The following is an 18,309-nucleotide window of genomic DNA, read 5'->3' as shown; positions in this document are numbered from 1 at the left end:
AAAGATTATTATGACAACTCTCAGAAAAAGTATTTAAAATATTATTTAAAAGTGAACACAATATTTTTTTCCATCACTCAAAAGATTTCTTTTTGTCTATCCTACCAACATTAATGTCTATTCCCTTTCCTCTCAAACATTTTTCGTTTGTCTTGGATAAACAGGGATGACATAAAGTGAATGAAGTAAGATGAGAAAGTAGCAAGGAAAGCTCATCATAATTCAATAAAATAGAGATAATATGAAGATTGGATCAGATTAGAATTTATAGACAAAATCATATTGTAGAAGGAAGTAAACTGTACTCCCGGGCCAGGAAGGAGGAAATTTTACTGTAGTATATTGCTGAAATACTAGGGGCAATACCAGAAGCTTGGGAGATTTGTGAAATGGAAAATTATGACTCATAAGAGGTAGCTATCATCTTTTTATCAGCACATAATGACGTGCCTACAACGTATTAGAAAACAGAAGCCCAGGAATCTTCTAGGGCTGTGATAAATTGCGGAAGAGATATTTATACTGATATGAATGTAGACTGAATGTGAATGCACAGGTGCAAAACACCAGAAGAAGGGCTGCAAAATGGCATATGCTGCTGACACCTACAGTAACAGGTCGTTGAGATTCTAGCACAAAAATTCCTGGAATTTCTCATGACAGCCAGTTCTGAAACAGAGGCAGTGACTAAATCCCAATGACTCAAAGCAGTGGGACAGGATAAAGAGATTAATCACTGTGAACTCCTGGATGGTATGAGACACATCCAAAACCACCAGCACACATGGAAGAAGAAGCCAGGAAGTGGGGGAAGGGTCTCAAAAACTGATTTCCTTGTCCTCCACATCATTGCAAACAATCCTGGACAGACTCCCTGGATACAGGTGTCTTAGTGCCTGAATGCTGGGCAGGCTGTTTGAAAGTATCTCGGTGCCTGTGAGTGTGAGAAACTGAAATTTGTTCTGTTTTAAATAAATTAATCTTTCTTCCTGTGAGGTATCGCATTAAGCTACACTGTTGCTACAGGATTGCAATATCATTTCCTACAAGACAATTTGTTAGTCATTATGTTTTCGGGAGTTTCTGAAAGATATGTGTACTGCAATAAGAAATTCAGCATTCATTCATGTAATTATAATTCAGGAGATGAAACTCTCTCTCGAATGTACATGGCTGTACCCATCTTGCCATGCACGGTCCCATCAGGGCTTCACCCAAATATGAGGCCATCCCTGCACCCCACAGTTATGGCAGCTGCCCGGCAGGAGTTCCCCATTCACAATGGTTATGTTTCCATAGCCTGGACAGGTTGTCTGTGAGGGGTTGTTCCGCTTTCAGTGTCCCTCGTGTAAAGATGGGGAGAAATTCCACCCAGAAATGTCTTCCACCAGGTTGGTTCTCTTCTGTCCTTCCACTGTGCTCAGAAGACACAAGCAGAGCACAAGGGAAGGGCACAGGCAAGCCCAGGGGCTCTCTCACCAAGATTTGCCTCCAACAAGATAGGATGGTGGGAAGAGAGAAGGACATGGACCACCGTGCAGGGATGCTCTAGGCCCCAGGAACTCAGCTTGCTGAGCAAGAAGTGGGCTGCTGGTGGTAATGAGCCCCAGAGGGGACTTGTTCTTCCCAGAACTTGCCCAGTTGCTTTCCTCCGAGCTGGAGTCAACTTCTTGCCTCCATGCTCTCATCAAGCAAGCTTTAACTTCCCTCCTGGTTTGGCAGCACAAAAGGATCACAAGAGCAGAGAGTGCCATGGCATGGAGAACTGTGGTGGGTTAGCCTTGCATAGTTGCTATCCACCCATCCAGCCGCTCTCTCGTTGCCCCTCCTCAGCAGGACGAGGGAGAATATAGGATGAGAAAGCTCATGGGTCAGCATAAAGACAGGGACATAATTTATCAAGTACTGTCCTGGGGAAACGGACTTGACTTGGGGAAAAATAATTTAATTTATTGTCAATTAAAATGCATTTGGGGAGTGAGAAACAAAGAGAAAATTAAAACAACACCACCCCTTTTTTCCAGACCCAAGGTCACCCCTTCCCTCCCGACTCCTCTCCCCTTAAGGGACACAGAGCTGGGGCCGGGGGTTGCAGTGGGTCCCCCCCAGCCCCTCTCGGCCGCTCCTCCCTCCTCACACGTCTCCCTGCTCCAGCGCGGGCCCTTCCCCGGGCTGCAGTCCTTCAGGGACAACCTGCTCCCGCCCGGGCTCTCCACAGCCACCACTCCGAGCCAGCTGGGACCGGCTGGAACCGGCTGTGTCCGTCATGGGGCAGCCCTGGCCTTTTCTCACACAGGCTGCCCTGCAGCCCCCAATTCCAACACCAAGGCTTGGACACCCAGTACAAACTGTCAGGGAGAAAGGGCAGAATCTGAACTTGCTAAAGTGGGAAATATGGTCTAATCTGGAGATGAGCTTTTTTTTTAAAAGAAATGTGTTGTGCAATGCTATTACATCACCCATCAAATAAAACGAGGGCTGACTAAATGATAGCCCACAAATAGTAGTTAATATTGTTTTATCACCAACAAACAGGTAGGCGAGATGAGGAGAAGGTGTTGCCCTCGATGTCAATGACCAGCTGGAGTGCATGGAGCTCCGCCTGGGGATGGGTGAGGAGCCCACCAAAAGTTTATGGGTCAGGATTAAAGGGAGGGCAAGGACAGGTGACATTATAGCAGGGGTCTGCTACAGGTCACCCAACCAGGAAGACTGAACAGATGAGGCCCTCCACAGACAGATGGGAGCAGCCTCATGTTCACAGGCCCTGGTCCTCATGGGGGACTTCAACCACCCCAATATTTGTTGGAGAGACAACACAGCCGGGCATAAACAATCCAAGAGGTTTCTGGAAGGTGTTGATGATAACTTCTTTCTCTAAGTGACAGAGAAGCCGAGGAGAGGTGCTATGCTGGGTCTTGTTCTTACCAACAAAGAGAGACTGGTGGGGAATGTGAAGCTCAAGGGCAGCCTTGGCTGCAGTGACCGTGAAATGGCAGAGTTCAAGATCCTTAGGGCAGCAAGAAGGGCGAACAGCAAGTTCATTACCCTGGACTTCAGGAGAGCAGTCTTCAGCCTCTTCAGAGATCTGCTTGATAGAGTACCATAGGATAAAAGCCCTGGAGGGAAGACAGGCCCAAGAAAACTGGTTAATACTAGGTTCATACTGATACCTGCCAAAATTCCCTAAAACACTTCTGTTTCATAGAATCATAGAATGGTTTGGGTTGGAAGGGACCTTGAAGATCATCTAGTTCCAACGCCCCTGCCATGGGCAGGGACACCTTCCACTAGATCAGGTTGCTCAAAGCCCCGTCAAACTTGGCCTTGAACACTTCCAAGGATGGGGCATCCACAACTTCTCTGGGAAACCTCTTCCAGTGTCTCAGCACCCTCACAGTAAAGAATTTCTTCCTTACATCTAATCTAAATCTACCCTCTTTCAGTTTAAAACTGTTACCCCTCATCCTATCACTAAACTGCCTGATAAAGAGCCCCTCCCCATCTTTCCTGTAGGTCCATGTTAGCTACTGGAAGGTTGCTATAAGGTCTCCCTGGAGCCTTCTCTTCTCCAGGCTTAAGTCAATTCTCTCAGCCTATTCTCATGCAGGAGGTGCTCCAGCCTCCTGATCATCTTTGTGGCCCTACCCTGGACCTGCTCAAGCTCTTCACTGTGCTGATGAAGGGCAGAGGGAGAAAAGCTGTATACAGATCTGCTTGCCGTATGAATTTGCTCAAGGATTCAAACCCAGATTTCCCACCAATCAGGAGAACAATATGACCACTAGGTAACTGTGTTAAGGCTCCTCCAGCCACTGCTTTTGCAAAGCTCTGTCTGGAAAAAGATATAAATGTGATCTGGATTGAGGGAGAATAGTACTGGACTTTGCCTCCTGGTAACGAGTTCACTTCCTGAGGAGAGCCAGAGGCATTAGCCTTGCTCTCTTATTTCTTTGTCTCTCTTTCATCCCATTCCATCACTGCTCGTCTCTTCAGCTACCACAGTATGTTGAGAAACAAATCTCAAAAACAGAGGAGACAAAAGTTGTTCTGTTCCAACCTGATCACTAACCCAGTATTGGCAGAGTAAGGGTGTCATGCAGCCGCAGGACAGGAGGTCATCCCCACTGGATGAAGTTGGCAAATTTGTCCATGAAGTTTCCACTTTCTTTCAGTTTGCTTTCCTGCTGTTTTCCTTTCCATGTATGGAAAACCAAACTGGCAGCTAGCAGAGAAGATGGTAGCTGACAGAAGCACATCAAAACATTTTAAAACTTCCACCCAGCTTCCTCTGTACATCTAATAATCACTTTCTCCAGTCCAGAGAAGTTGGTAAATAAAATATTAACACTTACTAGTTCTTACATCTCTGCAGTGAAAACCAGAATTAAACAGAAATAATGAAAACTCAGGAAACATGAAGAATTGTCAACAAAAGTTTGCCTTTGCACTCCTTTTCTATATAATTTTTGGCTTCCGAGGAAACAGGAGTAACAAGTAACTGGTGGATAGAGTTTGACCAAAGCAGCTTTACTTATTTGAATGTGTAGATGATGGCAGGGTAGCACTCACTGGAACAGTCCCAAAAGAGAAATGTCATGAGTCTTGTACTAATTTAAAATTACAAATTCCTTGTAGCTGGTAACTTACCCAATTTAATCACAAGAGGCTAAAAACAGAGCACAAATTGCTGGAGCTATCTACAGCTATATTCAGGATCGTCAGTCAGAAATGCATTTCACAGATGCTTGTTGTTTGCGTAACATAATCTCTTATTGACTACCTCGCATTGCTACTGTGTGTTTTCTTTTCATTTACACAATATAAGCACTTTGGAATGATATGTACACATATATACACAACCCCTGAGAAACTTCAGCACATCTATTTTCTTTTGCTTGAGATTTTTATTTTTGATTAAATAAATGGTGATCATTAATGAATTATTCCATAAATGCATTACAAATCCATTTCCTATTTCTCTTCTATAGGCAATTACACTTGTGGTCTTATCTCTATCAAATCCAAGGAATCTAGTCTGAAACCAAGATCCTGTCAGAAGAGTCTCGTTAGACACATGCTCATGTGCTGCTCCTCCATGGAGGAGCCAGTTTATGCAGACTGCCTTTCTGAATCTGTTTTTCAGAGAGGGGTGCCTGGACTTATGAGTAGGGTCATTGTGGAAATTAGGAAACCTAGTGTCCTTTATCAACTCAGCCTCACCTAGGAGTTGTCATTTTCTTTTATGAATGTCCCAGTTTCTTGAGCTATATTATAGGAGTAAGAACAATCACCTGCTTCATAGTGGTGTTACTCAAACTCCATATATGATTTTTAGTATAATAATAAGTATACACTATCAAGTGTATGTCCTTGTTCAGGTCGTCTACACATCCTCAACAAAAGCAGCTGCACAGGCATGGCAAAATAAGATTTGCAGGAGGCATTCAGTACTGCAGAGCCTGATACCTGGGCAAGATTATCCCTATGCACTATAGACACATAAACTGAAGACAGGCTACACTGAGGGATCTCAACACCAACAGCAAGCCTTACACAGCTCTCAACCAGACCTGCTTTCATACCCAAATCAATGATCATATAATAAACACCAAAACCCATCATTGTTGCTATACTTTGTAGACACTACCAAGCTTGGCAGATTATGAAAAGACAGGAGTGGGATTAATGGAGACACTGGAAGAGACTGTATTTCTTCCATGACCCATTAACTAATGCTGATGTAGAGCAATTTCCTGAATACAGCTGGGAAGTAGCCACATCACTGTTCCCTTTCCTTATTCATATGATAGACGTATCTAGCTCTGGACTCTGAGAAATTAGCATCACTGGCTAAGACAGAACTGTGTAAAGCAACAGATCTTCCAATAGAGCCAAACACAGCTATATGACCAGAAATTAAGGAGTTGATGTCTAGGCAACATGAGCCCTATATCCATGGTATCAGCAGATCTGCATAGGCTCTCTTGCACAAGAGAATAATACCCTGCAATCCATAGATTGGGATATATACTGGGAGGTGATTTCATTTCCACATCTGGCCAGATGCATAATTTAACAGTCTGTACAGAGAAAGAGCCAGGTCTGAGGGATGGAAAAAATAGCACCATTAGAAGTGTAAAGGACATCACTTTTAGCTTATCAAAAAATAGGAATCAAAGTGTTTTGATTAGAGAAAATAAGAAAATTCATGCAGGGGAAATATTAGATGCAACAGGACTCCTTAGTTTGGAGAAGGAATGCAGATCAAAACCCAATGGCTGGAAGCTAAATCCACACCATTTCCTCCTATTAGAAATTAGTCATCATTTTTTGTAAGGCTGAAAATGATTAGACTATAGCAAATTCCCCGCAGGAAATGATGGATTCTCCATTTGTCACATCAAACTTTGATGCCATTTCAGTCAAACACAGATAAGTGGAGTCAATATAGGGCTGTCAGGGTGAATTCTAATGGTAAAATAGTCTTTTCATTAGTGGATTATGCTGAGCTTGATTCATGATAATAATGAAATTCTCTGGAAATGTTTCCAGTTTCAGGAGTAAATGCTAACTTTCTTCTTTGCAGACAATATCCTAAAATACAGTTTTAAGAGGTTTATGTATTATTTGTGTGTGGGCAGAGGGTATTGCTTTCTCTAATGAAACATCAGCTTCTTACATGAGGAAGAAAAACGGTTTTCTGACAACCCTTTTGTCTTGTACTGAAGGTTCAAAAACAGAATATTGTACACTACTCCAATGCCACACAACAGTCCCTCTGCCCTAGAATAAAGGCATCCAGTGACCACACTGTCAAACACAAGGCAAGTAAGTCATCCACAATGCAAGCTCCTATGCAATTTTTTTGTCTTGTGATTTATCAATTTAAGTGGCTTGTTCTTCCTTTGTGGTTCATTTTTAGTCATCCAGTTCACTCAGACTCTCTAACTTGACCTTCTTAAGATTTCTCACCCCTGCAGTAAGGGTGCAGGAACATCATTTTCCCATGGCTCATAGGAGCGAGCTGAAGAATGAGAAAACTGCAGGTGATGCATATATCTGTCAGATGGCAGCAGTGAATGTTTATAAATCTTTATGAATTTAGAATACCCATTTCTTGTTCCATTAGAGAGTGACAATTTAAAGATTTCTGGATTACAACGAGACTAGTGATGTGTATCTGGACCCTGCTGACACACATCTCCTATTACATGGTGGTTGACTGTATATAAAAAATTAACTGCTCAGTGCCAACACTTTCTGCAACAGCTGCTGAAGGAAAATCAGTGATGGGTAAAGGACTCTTCTATGATTTCCATCAGAGAGTTTAGAGATAGAAAGTACCTGGATTTCTTCAATGACATGGTGTATATTTTTGTTCTTGTTATGCAAACACAGATAATATCATTAAAGCTCCACTAAACCTGATAAGAATACGCATCTCTTTTCCAGTAAGGATATCTGAGCTTGTCCAACAAAGCTTTTCCAGATATCTTAAACAGAGACAGAATGCATTTTAGGCTTGCTTGGGCCAAAATATTCTCTGTTAATGTCTCCTAGGGGAAATAAATGGCAGAAGTTCATGTCAAACCACTCAAAGATTTATAGCTGGAAGTCTCAAAGGACCAAAATGATGTATTGGATTTCTGGGACCACTTATAATAACCTGGAATGACTTATATGTTGTATTATTGGAATAGTAATGTGTGTGTATATACATTACTGATATGAATGAGCACTAAGTGCATTGCCTGCATACCCACCAATAGGACTAAAATATATATGTATCCATCATTATGACCAAAATGAGAAATTGGTCCATACTGTTTAGGTTTTTCCAAGTGCTCAATGATAACCAATAAATACTTCCAGCAAAATTTGCTGAATGAGGTCTGAAACTCAATTTTTATAAAAACTTATACTGGAGTTTAAAGCACCAAATGGACTGCAACATGGAATAAATTAGGGGAAGACCATTGTTAGCAAGGATTATAATAAATAGCATAACAGAAGCTGCTATGAAAAATAGGGTGGAAAAAAGAAAGAAACATACGAATGACAACCCAGCAACTTGCTTAAGTGTCTTCTAGCTCAACTCAACTAATTCAAGTTTCATTAAAATGCATCTGCTTAATGTTAGGCTTTTTGTCTTAGTATAAGGAAAGAGATGTCTAAAATTGGACTTGAAGAATGATCACCATACCTGTGATTTACTTTGCAGTTTCTGACTGTCCTGCCACACTCGTCTTGTTAGGAATATAAGCAAGTAAGCATCTGGACAGACTCTGTTTCTGGAGTAGAGCTGAGAAGTGATCCTAAAACAAAAGGCAAAGTTAAGTTGTTTGTTTCTTTTCCCACATGATGTTTATTTTCATTTGTTTCACAGAAAATATTTTTCAGATTATATAAATCTGACAGTAACACTGCCAGAATATCTATCTCCATAGCTGTTGTTGTAAGACCATTGGAGAAAGTCACAATTTCTCCCTCACATACCCGAGGAGGGAGATCAGGCAAAAAAAAAAAAAAAAAAGCTCAGGTAAGGGATGGATGAGGTCTATCTGGCTGAGTTGTCACCTAAATGGAGTAAGTCCATAACAAGAAAAAGAAAGATGCCTTTTGTACTATGAGCCATGCTACCTGCTAGTGCACGCATCCCAGTGCCCGATTACAGTCTATAATACAACTGACATTTCTCAGAGATAAGAAAACGTGACTTGGGCTTACTTGAAATATAAAAAACTGGACAAAGTGAGTGACCTTCAAAGGTCTTTAGGGTCTAAGTCCTACTTATTTCAGGCTCAGATACCTCACACTTAATTTTAGGCATCCTACTGAGGCAGTTCAGCTAAAAGAGCAGCTGCTGTAGGTACCCTCAATGGGCAAGAAGGAGTTATAGACACTATGTTGATTCATTACATCTTCACTTCTCTCCAGTGATACATGAGAGCTGGAGGTGACCAAGTTAATTACAGGTTCCTATTTAACATCTAACATCCAATATTTTGCCTTCAGGCTGCGAGTCCTGGCCCGTCATGAGGACCTGGAGCAAAACAACCAGCTGAAGTCAGCATCAGCAGCCAGGAACAGGGTCCATGCCCTGCCTGGATGCTCTGACCATTGGATCATCCCCAGTTTTTGGTATAACAGGGGGAGTAAGCCACCAGGGCCAGTCCCCACAGCTCATCAGATTTGTCCCATTCAGTAAATTTACATTTCAGCATAAACTTTTCCCACTGGCAGGTTGTATGTAGGACTTTGCTGCTATGAAAGACTCTGCTCAATGACTAACACCTGAAGCTGCTTCTCTTTGCTTCTGAATTTTCATCCATTAAATTTTGGGTGAACTCATCTCTGAGGCTGACAGTAATTTAGCAGCACTATAAACAGCATTCTCCAGCATCCTAGTACCCACCTTACGCTTCCGCAGATGCTGTTGGCTCCTCTATGCAGACTGCCAGGCGCTGTGACTCCACCAGCTGCCTCACCACGCACTGCTGTTTGCCCCTTAGGTTTGATTGCTTACTTTTGCCTGCATCAAGACAGAATATTTATTGTCACATCCATTTAAAAAAAAAAAAAAAAAAAGAAAGAAAGAAAGAAAGAACTGACAGGCACTACCTGGATGATTGTTTTGCTGGTTATACAGCATTATACAGCCATCTGCTTCAAAGGTGAAGAAAGGAAAGGCATCTCTGTTAGCTGTTATTAGCAGATTTGTCATCAACTGCAAGCTCCTTGCGGAGGTCTCAGTAGGAGACCATTCAAATAAATATCTGTCAGGACACCAAAATGTCTCTTTGAAATTGACATAACTGTGTGCATCAGCTTTGCACACATCCCTCTTCAGACAAATTGTGCAATAGCTTTATTCATCCATGGGTTTTCTGCAGTGCTCTGCAGGACACTAACAGCTGGCTCTCTGCACCTCTTCCATACACAGGTTTTAAGAGCAGAGGAATCATTGTCACATCAAGTCTGACCTAAGTACAAGCGAAGTGCTACTATCTAAACCATACAGTTTTACACAAATATTGTCATACCGGTTTTGTTTAATGTCTTTATCAATGATGTGGGTAAGGGGATCAAATGCACCCTCAGTAAGTTTGCAGACAACACCAAGTTGGGTGGGAGTGCTGATCTGCTTGAGGGTAGGAAGGCTCCATAGAGGGATCTGGACAGGCTGGATTGATGACCTGAGGCCAATTGTATGAGATTCAACAAGGCCAAGTGCCAGGTCCTGCACTTGGGTCACAACAACCCCATGCAACGCGACAGGCTTGGGGAAGAGTGGCTGGAAAGCTGCCCGGTGGAAAAGGACCTGGGGGTGTTGGTTGACAGTCGGCTGAATATGATCCAGCAGTGTGTCCAGGTGGCCAAGAAGGCCAATGGCATCCTGGCCTGTATCAGAAATAGTGTGGCCAGCAGGAACAGGGAATTGATTGTCCCCCTGTACTCAGCACCGGTGAGGCCGCACCTTGAATACTGTGTTCAGTTTTGGGCCCCTCACTACAGGAAAGCCATGGAGGTGCTGGAGCGTGTCCACAGAAGGGCAACGAAGCTGGTGAAGGATTTGGATAACACGTTTTATGAGGAGCGGCTGAGGGAACTGGGGTGGTTTAGTCTGGAGAAAAGGAGGCTGAAGGGAGACCTTATCGCTCGCTCTCTACAACTCCCTGAAAGGAGGGTGTAGTGAGGTGGGTATTGGTCTCTTCTATCAAGTAACTAGCAATAGGACGAGAGGAAATGGCCTCAAGTTGCACCAGGGGAGGTTTAGATTGGATATTAGAAAAAATTTCTTTACCAAAAGGGTTGTCAGGCATTGGAACAGGCTGCCCAGGGAAGTAGGCCTTTACCTCTTTTGGAGCCTGTACCAAACTACTGCTAGTTTGGTTAAGGGCTCAAGTGCAACCGTCACACAGGCTGCCCAGGGAGGTGGTTGAGCCCCCATCCCTGGAGGTATTTAAGAGACATGTAGATGTGGTGCTTAGGGACATGGTTTAGTGCCAAGTAACACTTGGCAGTGTTAGGTTAACAGTTGGACTTGATGATCTTAAAGGTCTTTTCCAACCTAAATGATTCTGAGTCTATGATTCTATGATCATCATCTAGGGAGATATCCATTTTTGTACAGTCTTTAGCAAATATAGCATCCTCGACAGCACTGACAAAATTTGTTCATTATGTAAAACCGCTGAGCAGAAAAGCAACCCAGATTTCCCCATTCACTTTCTCAAGGCTCTCCTGGCACAGTAAGTTACCTGACTATTGCCAAAATGTGAGACAGAGGCTGCCTTTTCTCTGCTACCTCTCAGAGATGAGTTATTATGAGTTATATGAGTGAAATATTCTACTCCCATAAAATATTTCACTGAACATGTTAACAGATGGGAGTCAGACCCTTCTTTCATTTTCAGATACCTCTCTCTATCAGATACTTCTCTGGAAACAAGTGCTTTCTGCTTTTTCTCTGTTACCTCTCTTTATTTCTTTATTCACTATATAGATCTCATGTAGAGTATTCACCTGATGTGTCTGACCGTATTGGAAATAACAAGACTGTTTCCACTGCATTTTTTACAGAGTTGCCTGACATAGTAAAACTAATGTATTATTTTACATTAATTACATTCATATTTGTCTGAAAACTGCTGAGAAAAGATCTTTCTTCATTCTATATGAAGATCCCCCCCACTGCTAGCAAATCTTTCCCAGAGCTCATGCTATAGTGAGAGACAGTGTTAATGGCATGCTTCTGGCTGTGAAACACTATTACAAATTGTCTCCAGTAACCCCAGTGGGCCAATTCCAATTGCTTACTTTTTGCTCCCATTGTTTAATAGGTTTTCTAGTATTGGGATGGGAGGTGGGAGTGTTCAGTCCAGCTGTGAAAATCCTTCAGTGAGCCTTAACAACCATTTTTAGAGTTAAACAGTTCTTCTGAGATTCATGAAAAAGGGCTTCTGCATGGAGCAACTGACGGTAGAATTCCCTGACAGCACGTTGCTCTCAGGCACAAGTTTATCTATAACTCCCTTCAGCCCTTGAGACAGAGTTATCTGCTGCACAGGTATTTCCAGCAAGCACTGAAAGGGTAATCAGTGCCCTACACAGGTAGAAAAAGCAAAGCTGTTATGATGTCCCTAATTCTTAGTTGTTCTGAACTCAGAAAAGTGTAAGCTCCACTTTATTTGCCAACCTCTTTTGCCTGTAGGACCCTGTGTAGTGCTTCTGACTTCAATGATCACAACACCTATGCTCAATATTAAGTATTTACACCACCACGGACATAGTTGAAACAGGAGGAAAGGGAAAGTTTGCGCATAATGAAGCCCTGCCCAGAGAAGGGTCCTTTGAATTTTTTCTGAGTATAAGCAGATTTGACAGGAGCTGTTACCAACACATGAACTTCAATAGCACATGAACAGTGTTTCCAGTACTGAAAGCTTCCTGCCATGAGGACCCATCTCTTCAAGCTTTACCCTGAAAAATAATACTCCAGGTTTCTAAGTAATTGCAGCAGGCAGTGGCAATTGAGTGAGAAATGGAGAAAGAAAGGTAGGGTGAAACATGCATCTCCTTCACAGTATGCAGTGCCGTGTTAGAGCCTTGAGTTGGCTCTGAACATGCTGATAAGACTCTGGCCAGAGCTCCATCCTGTAAAAAAATCAGGTGACTCCATGGGAAAACCTGCGCTGGAGCAGGCTGTGACTGAAGATCGGCCCATGCCAGAGATCGTGAAGAACTACAGTCCGTGGGAAGGACTCACGTTGGAGAAGTTCGTAGACAACCATCTCCCATGGGAGGGTCCGCACGCTGGAGCAGGGGAAGAGTGTGAGGAGTCCTCCCCCTGAGGAGGAAGAAGTGGCAGAGATAAGGTGTGATGAACTGACCCCAACCCCCATTCCCCACCCCCTGCGTCGCCAGGGCTAAGAGGTGGAGAGAACTGGGAGTGGAGTTGAACTGGGAAGGAGGGAGGGGTGGGGGGAAGGTCTTCCAAGATTTGGGTTTACTTCCTAACATCCTTGTTTTGATTTGGTTGGTAGTAAATTAAATTGATTTTGTTTCTTCCCCAAGTTTAGCCTGTCTTTTGTCCATGACCATGAGTGGTTAGTGATCCCTCCCTGTTCTTGTCTTGATCCATGAGCTTTTATTTATATTTTCTCCTTATCCCACTGGGGCTGGCCAGGAGGAGTGAGTGAGCAGCTTCATGGTGCTTTGTTACTGGCTGGGCTGAAACCACAACAGTGACTCCAGTCATCAAATGGTGAACAACCTCCCTGAACACTATTTCAAAATTTTAAGCTTTCATAAGTCAATTTTTCCACAGTTTTCACTGGATATTGGATTCAGGCCTCCTCTTCTCATCACAAGGACCATTTTCCTGCTGCAAGGGCTACAGCAGGTGCCTGATAGCACGAGGGTAGTCTGAGAAATTCCAACATTATGCAATACACTAAAGAAAGAAAAAGAAAAAAACATACAACCTTTTCTGAAAAACAGAGAACTGTTTTGTGTTCCTGGAAGAGATTTCAACAACAAAGGCTCAACCTCTGACCTCAGGATAGATAGTCTGAATTGAAAGATCCAGTTGTAATAGAAACCTCTTATCTTCTCCCGTAGCGTGACAATTAATGGGGAAGATGCCCAGCAAGTGTGGGGTTATGCAAACTCCCTCACCTGCTCAATCTGCCATCAGTGCCTGTCACTGCTCACAATGGCTATCCTGTCAGCCAGGAAGTCCATGAGACAGTTGTCCTACAATTCACAAGGATCGATGCAGCAGTGTTTCCACTGCAAGATTATTTCCATGATGGAAATACCATCCGCAAAACATTTCCATGAAAACCAGCATTAAAAGACAAACCCTGCAGGATCTAAAGTTGCTTGGGAATTCTGTTTATACTCATATTTGTACAGGTACTACAACAAGCAAGCAGAAATAGCCGCAGCAAAGTGTATAGATCTCCCAAAGTGACGCTCCCTCCTCTTAGGATCTTACAACTCCAGCCAACTCATACCTTCAACAAAGGAAACACATTGCTCCAGTGTCTTTGCACCTACTCATGGTTTCAGGAAGCAGCCAACACAGCACAGTGTTTGGAAAAAGGGAGGGATCAAGTGAGATGTAGATTATAAAATGGTGCAACATAGAGGAACTTAGCTAGCTGAAGTGATGGTCATGTAGAAGTCCCCGGTGACTGGAAAAAGGGGAACATTGCTCCCACTTTTAAAAAGGGTAGAAAGGAGGACCCTGGGAACTACCAATCTGTCAGCCTCACCTCTGTGCCTGGGAAGATCATGGAACAGATCCTCCTAGAAGCTGTGCTAAGGCACAAGGAGGACAGGGAGGTGATTTGAGACAGCCAGCATGGCTTCATCAAGGGCAAGTCTTGCTTGACCAACCTAGTGGCCTTCTATGATGGAGTGACTACATCAGTGGACAAGGGAAGAGCTATGGATGTCATCTATCTGGACTTCTGTAAGGCCTTTGACACAGTCCCCCACAACATCATTCTTTCTAAATCAGAAAGATATGGATGTTACGGGTGGACAATTTGGTAGATGAGGAATTGGTTGGCTGGTCACATCCAGAGGGTAGCGGTCAATGGCTTAATGTCCAGATGGAGATCAGTGACAAGTGGTGTCCCTCAAGGGTCCATGTTGGGACCAGTACTGTTTAATACCTTCATCAGTGACATAGGCAGTGGGATCAATTGCACCCTCAGCAAGTTTGCAGATGACACGAAGATGAGCGGTGCGGTCAACACGCCTGAGGGACAGGATGCCATCCAGAGGGACCTGGACAAGCTTGAGAAGCGGGCCCATGTGAACCTTATGAGGTTCAACAAGACCAAGTGCAAGGTCCCGCACCTGGGTCAGGGCAACCCCCAGCGTCAATACAGGCTGGGGGATGAAGGGATTGAGAGCAGCCCTGCAGAGAAGGGCTTGGGGATACTGGTGGATGAAAAGCTGGACATGAGCCAGCAATGTGCGTTAGCAGCCCAGGAAACCAACCATATCTTGGGCTGCATCCAAAGCAGTGTGGCCAGCAGGTCGAGGGAGGTGATTGTCCCCCTCTACTCCATTCTTGTGAGACCCCACCTGGAGTGCTCAGCACAGGAAAGACATGGACTTGTCGGAGCATGTCCAGAGGAGGTCCACACAAATTATCAGAGGACAGGAACATGTCTGCTATGGAGAAATGCTGAGAGAGTTGGGATTGTTCAGCCTGGAGAAGAGTAGGCTCCAGGGACACCTTATTGTGGCCTTTCAATATTTAAAGAGTGCTTATAAGAAAGATGAGGACAGCCTTTTTAGTAGGGCCTGTAGCAATAGGGCAAAGGGTAATGGTTTTAAACTAAGAGAGGGTAGATTCAGACTAGATCTAAGGAAGAAATTTTTTACTGGTGAGAGTGTTGAAACACTGGAACAAGTTGTCCAGAGCGGTGATAGATGCCTCATACCTGGAGACATTCAAGGTCACATTGGACAGAGCTCTGAGCAATCTGATCTAGTTGAAGTTGTCCATGCTCATTGCAGGGGGTTGGACTAGATGACCTTTGAAGGTCACTTTCAACCCAAACCATTCTATGATTCTATGCCAATGTGAAGAGGGACTGTCAATTCAGTCCTTATCCCAGGCTTGAGGCTTTAGACTCTGTGTTCTTTCCACCCTTTCCTGTTCCCTCAACAGGGAACCTGGTAGGTTCAGGTTCTCCAGAAACACTTCAGTGGTCCCTGAGCCTGAATCACCATAAGTCCCAGTCCTCTATGCATTGGGTACCCCAGGCAAATTCCCTATAAACATGTAGCAAGGCATGGGGTCTGCTCCACCTGATTGCCAGCAAGCTGTCACCTCATCCAACAACTGTGAAGTCTGCTCACAGTCTCAGCCACACCGTCCTTTATCCTAAGGATCATGTCTCCGTTCACGTCTCCAACCGCTGCCTTCTCTCCAACTCCCTCTCCTTCACCTCAGCTAACACCTGACATTCCCATTGTCTGCAAGAAACAGCTGATGTGACTGGGATTATGAACATAAAGAAGGAAAATTAGTTACAGCTGGAGCAATTGTCAGGCAGGAAGATAATTGAAAGCCAGCAACACGATCAACCGTTTAATTGCTTACATTAAAGAAATGAATTAACAGCAATCAAGCCAACCTATAAAAGGTACCAAAAGAAATGACATGTGAGAAAATAGATTAATTTTCATGAGGAACAAGTAAAAACAAACTTGGAAAAATTGAAAACCCAAGCTTGTGTTGTTTATAAACCTTAATCAATTTAAAACTCATTTTCAACGTATTAAACTTTACTATTTAATGTCTCCCAATGAATTCTGCCTTTGGCATTGTTCAGCAGTGTCACTGAAGCCTTGTGCAGTTAAAAAAGATAATTCATCAGCATTACCTCTGCCAAGCATGCTGAATAGGGAGGCAGTCCACAAAATCATGAAGGGGGGAGCATTGTGAGATTTTTTAAGGGAATTTTTCCTATTTGGAGGACTGTTGATTTCCTGGGGTGATTTTTTTTAGAGAAGGGAAAACTACTGAGTTCTTAGAATTTGTGTTTCCAAACATTGTGCTTTGGTCTGAGTAATGATTCTTTGCATAGAAGCAAAGGCAAAATAGGGGTGGAGGGGAAAAGATGCTTGGCAAATTTGGTCAATACCGTGGTGGAGATCCTTGAGAGGCCAAACACCAGTCTTGCTACTTACATTTGCCTTGCTGACACAGTGCCATGCATCAACACAGAAAGCGCAGCTACCTCCATGCCATGAGCAGCATTGCAGCCTCTCTGTACCTGGTTCCAGAGCAGATCTGGAGAGCCCAAATGCTTGAGAGTGATCTAGCACAGGATTTGTAGAGCAGAGGCAACAACACTTCTGGCTGGAATCGTTCAGGCTTGGGTTTTGGCTCGGTTTTCAGCCATACAGTGCAGTGACGTATTTCACATTTTTGGTTCACAGATTTTTTTCCCAATCACATGCCTGGAAAGACATTTAGAAGACCAATGAAGCTTTGCTTTTGTCCCTGAGAGCAAAGTGCAGTTAATAGCATGGGGAAAGAAAATGCCAGCTGCTGCTGCACGTGTGCTGTCTCCAGCCTACCACATCACCTAGAACTGTCAATATTTTCTCTAATGCTGCTCTAACACAAACCCTTTCCAACACACAGTTACTCTTACTGAAATGTTTAGACCCAAATCTGAGGTAAGCAGGGATATGAACTCTCTTGTACCAGTGTACAATAAATTTTTGGAATGTGCGTGATGATGAAGGAATGGAAAGAGAGCTCCTTGATGTTTCACACTTCATTTTTACAAAAACAATACAGAGGTTTGATCTCTTTTGTCACATTTATATAAATCACTTAAAAGATTTGATTTTGAAAGAAGAAGATAGATTGTATACCATCTCTTTTTCTCCTTATCATCAATTTCTCATTTCATGATAAAAATCTTATTTTGTAAGTGTGACACTCAAAAGAAAGAGAGAAGAAAATGCTGAATCCAAGGGCTTATCTACTGGCTGCCATCCAGGTTTGCCGTCCAGCTGACTGAGCATAGGCAGAATGAAATGTCCCCCACCCAATGATTACCCTAACATTGCTGACCTTCACCACCTGAAACTGAGTTATGAAAGTCCTACAGAAAATCAATACTTTTTTGAAGCTTTCTGATTTTTTTTATGGTTTCCCTCATGTTTTCATTTTCACATTCTACTTGCTAATAACTCATTGTCCAGGTATTGAGTTTCCACGCTGCAGATCAGTCACTCTGGGTTTGAGTAAAACAATGTCCCGCCGTAGGCTCAGTGAGATCTCCGAGAACTGCACAGTGACAGCAGGGATGGAGAGCCAACTGCCTTTCTGAAAACATGCAGTCATCTCACATGAGCTGAAGGAAGATCAGATGATCTTGCCCGTCCCATCCTCAATGATAAAATGTACAAGTGTGGTATCTGAATTTTAACCCTGTGTTTTGTATAACAGGGAGGTTTCAAAGGAGGGCCACCAAGCTGATCAGTGTGCTGGAAGACAAACCTTCTGAGGCAAATCTCAAGATAGGAAATGTTAAAATCAATACCACCTGGATTAGGTTCATTATTTTTTGAGAAAACCAAGACCAACTTCATTTTCTACTGTAGTACTTTACTTAATAGACTAGAAATACTTAAGTAATAAGTAAAAGATGTTTCCAAAGGAAAAAAAAATAATCAATTCTTTCCCTTCTGGAAAGGTCAGGATTACTGATTACTCCACTAAAATTCCAGGAACATAGGACTGGGAGGAACCATGTG

The sequence above is a fragment of the Accipiter gentilis genome, chromosome 2, assembly GCF_929443795.1.
Source record: "Accipiter gentilis chromosome 2, bAccGen1.1, whole genome shotgun sequence".
NCBI lineage: Eukaryota > Metazoa > Chordata > Aves > Accipitriformes > Accipitridae > Astur > Astur gentilis.
The sequence above is the reverse complement of the archived record's forward strand: the minus strand, read 5'-3'. Positions refer to the sequence as shown.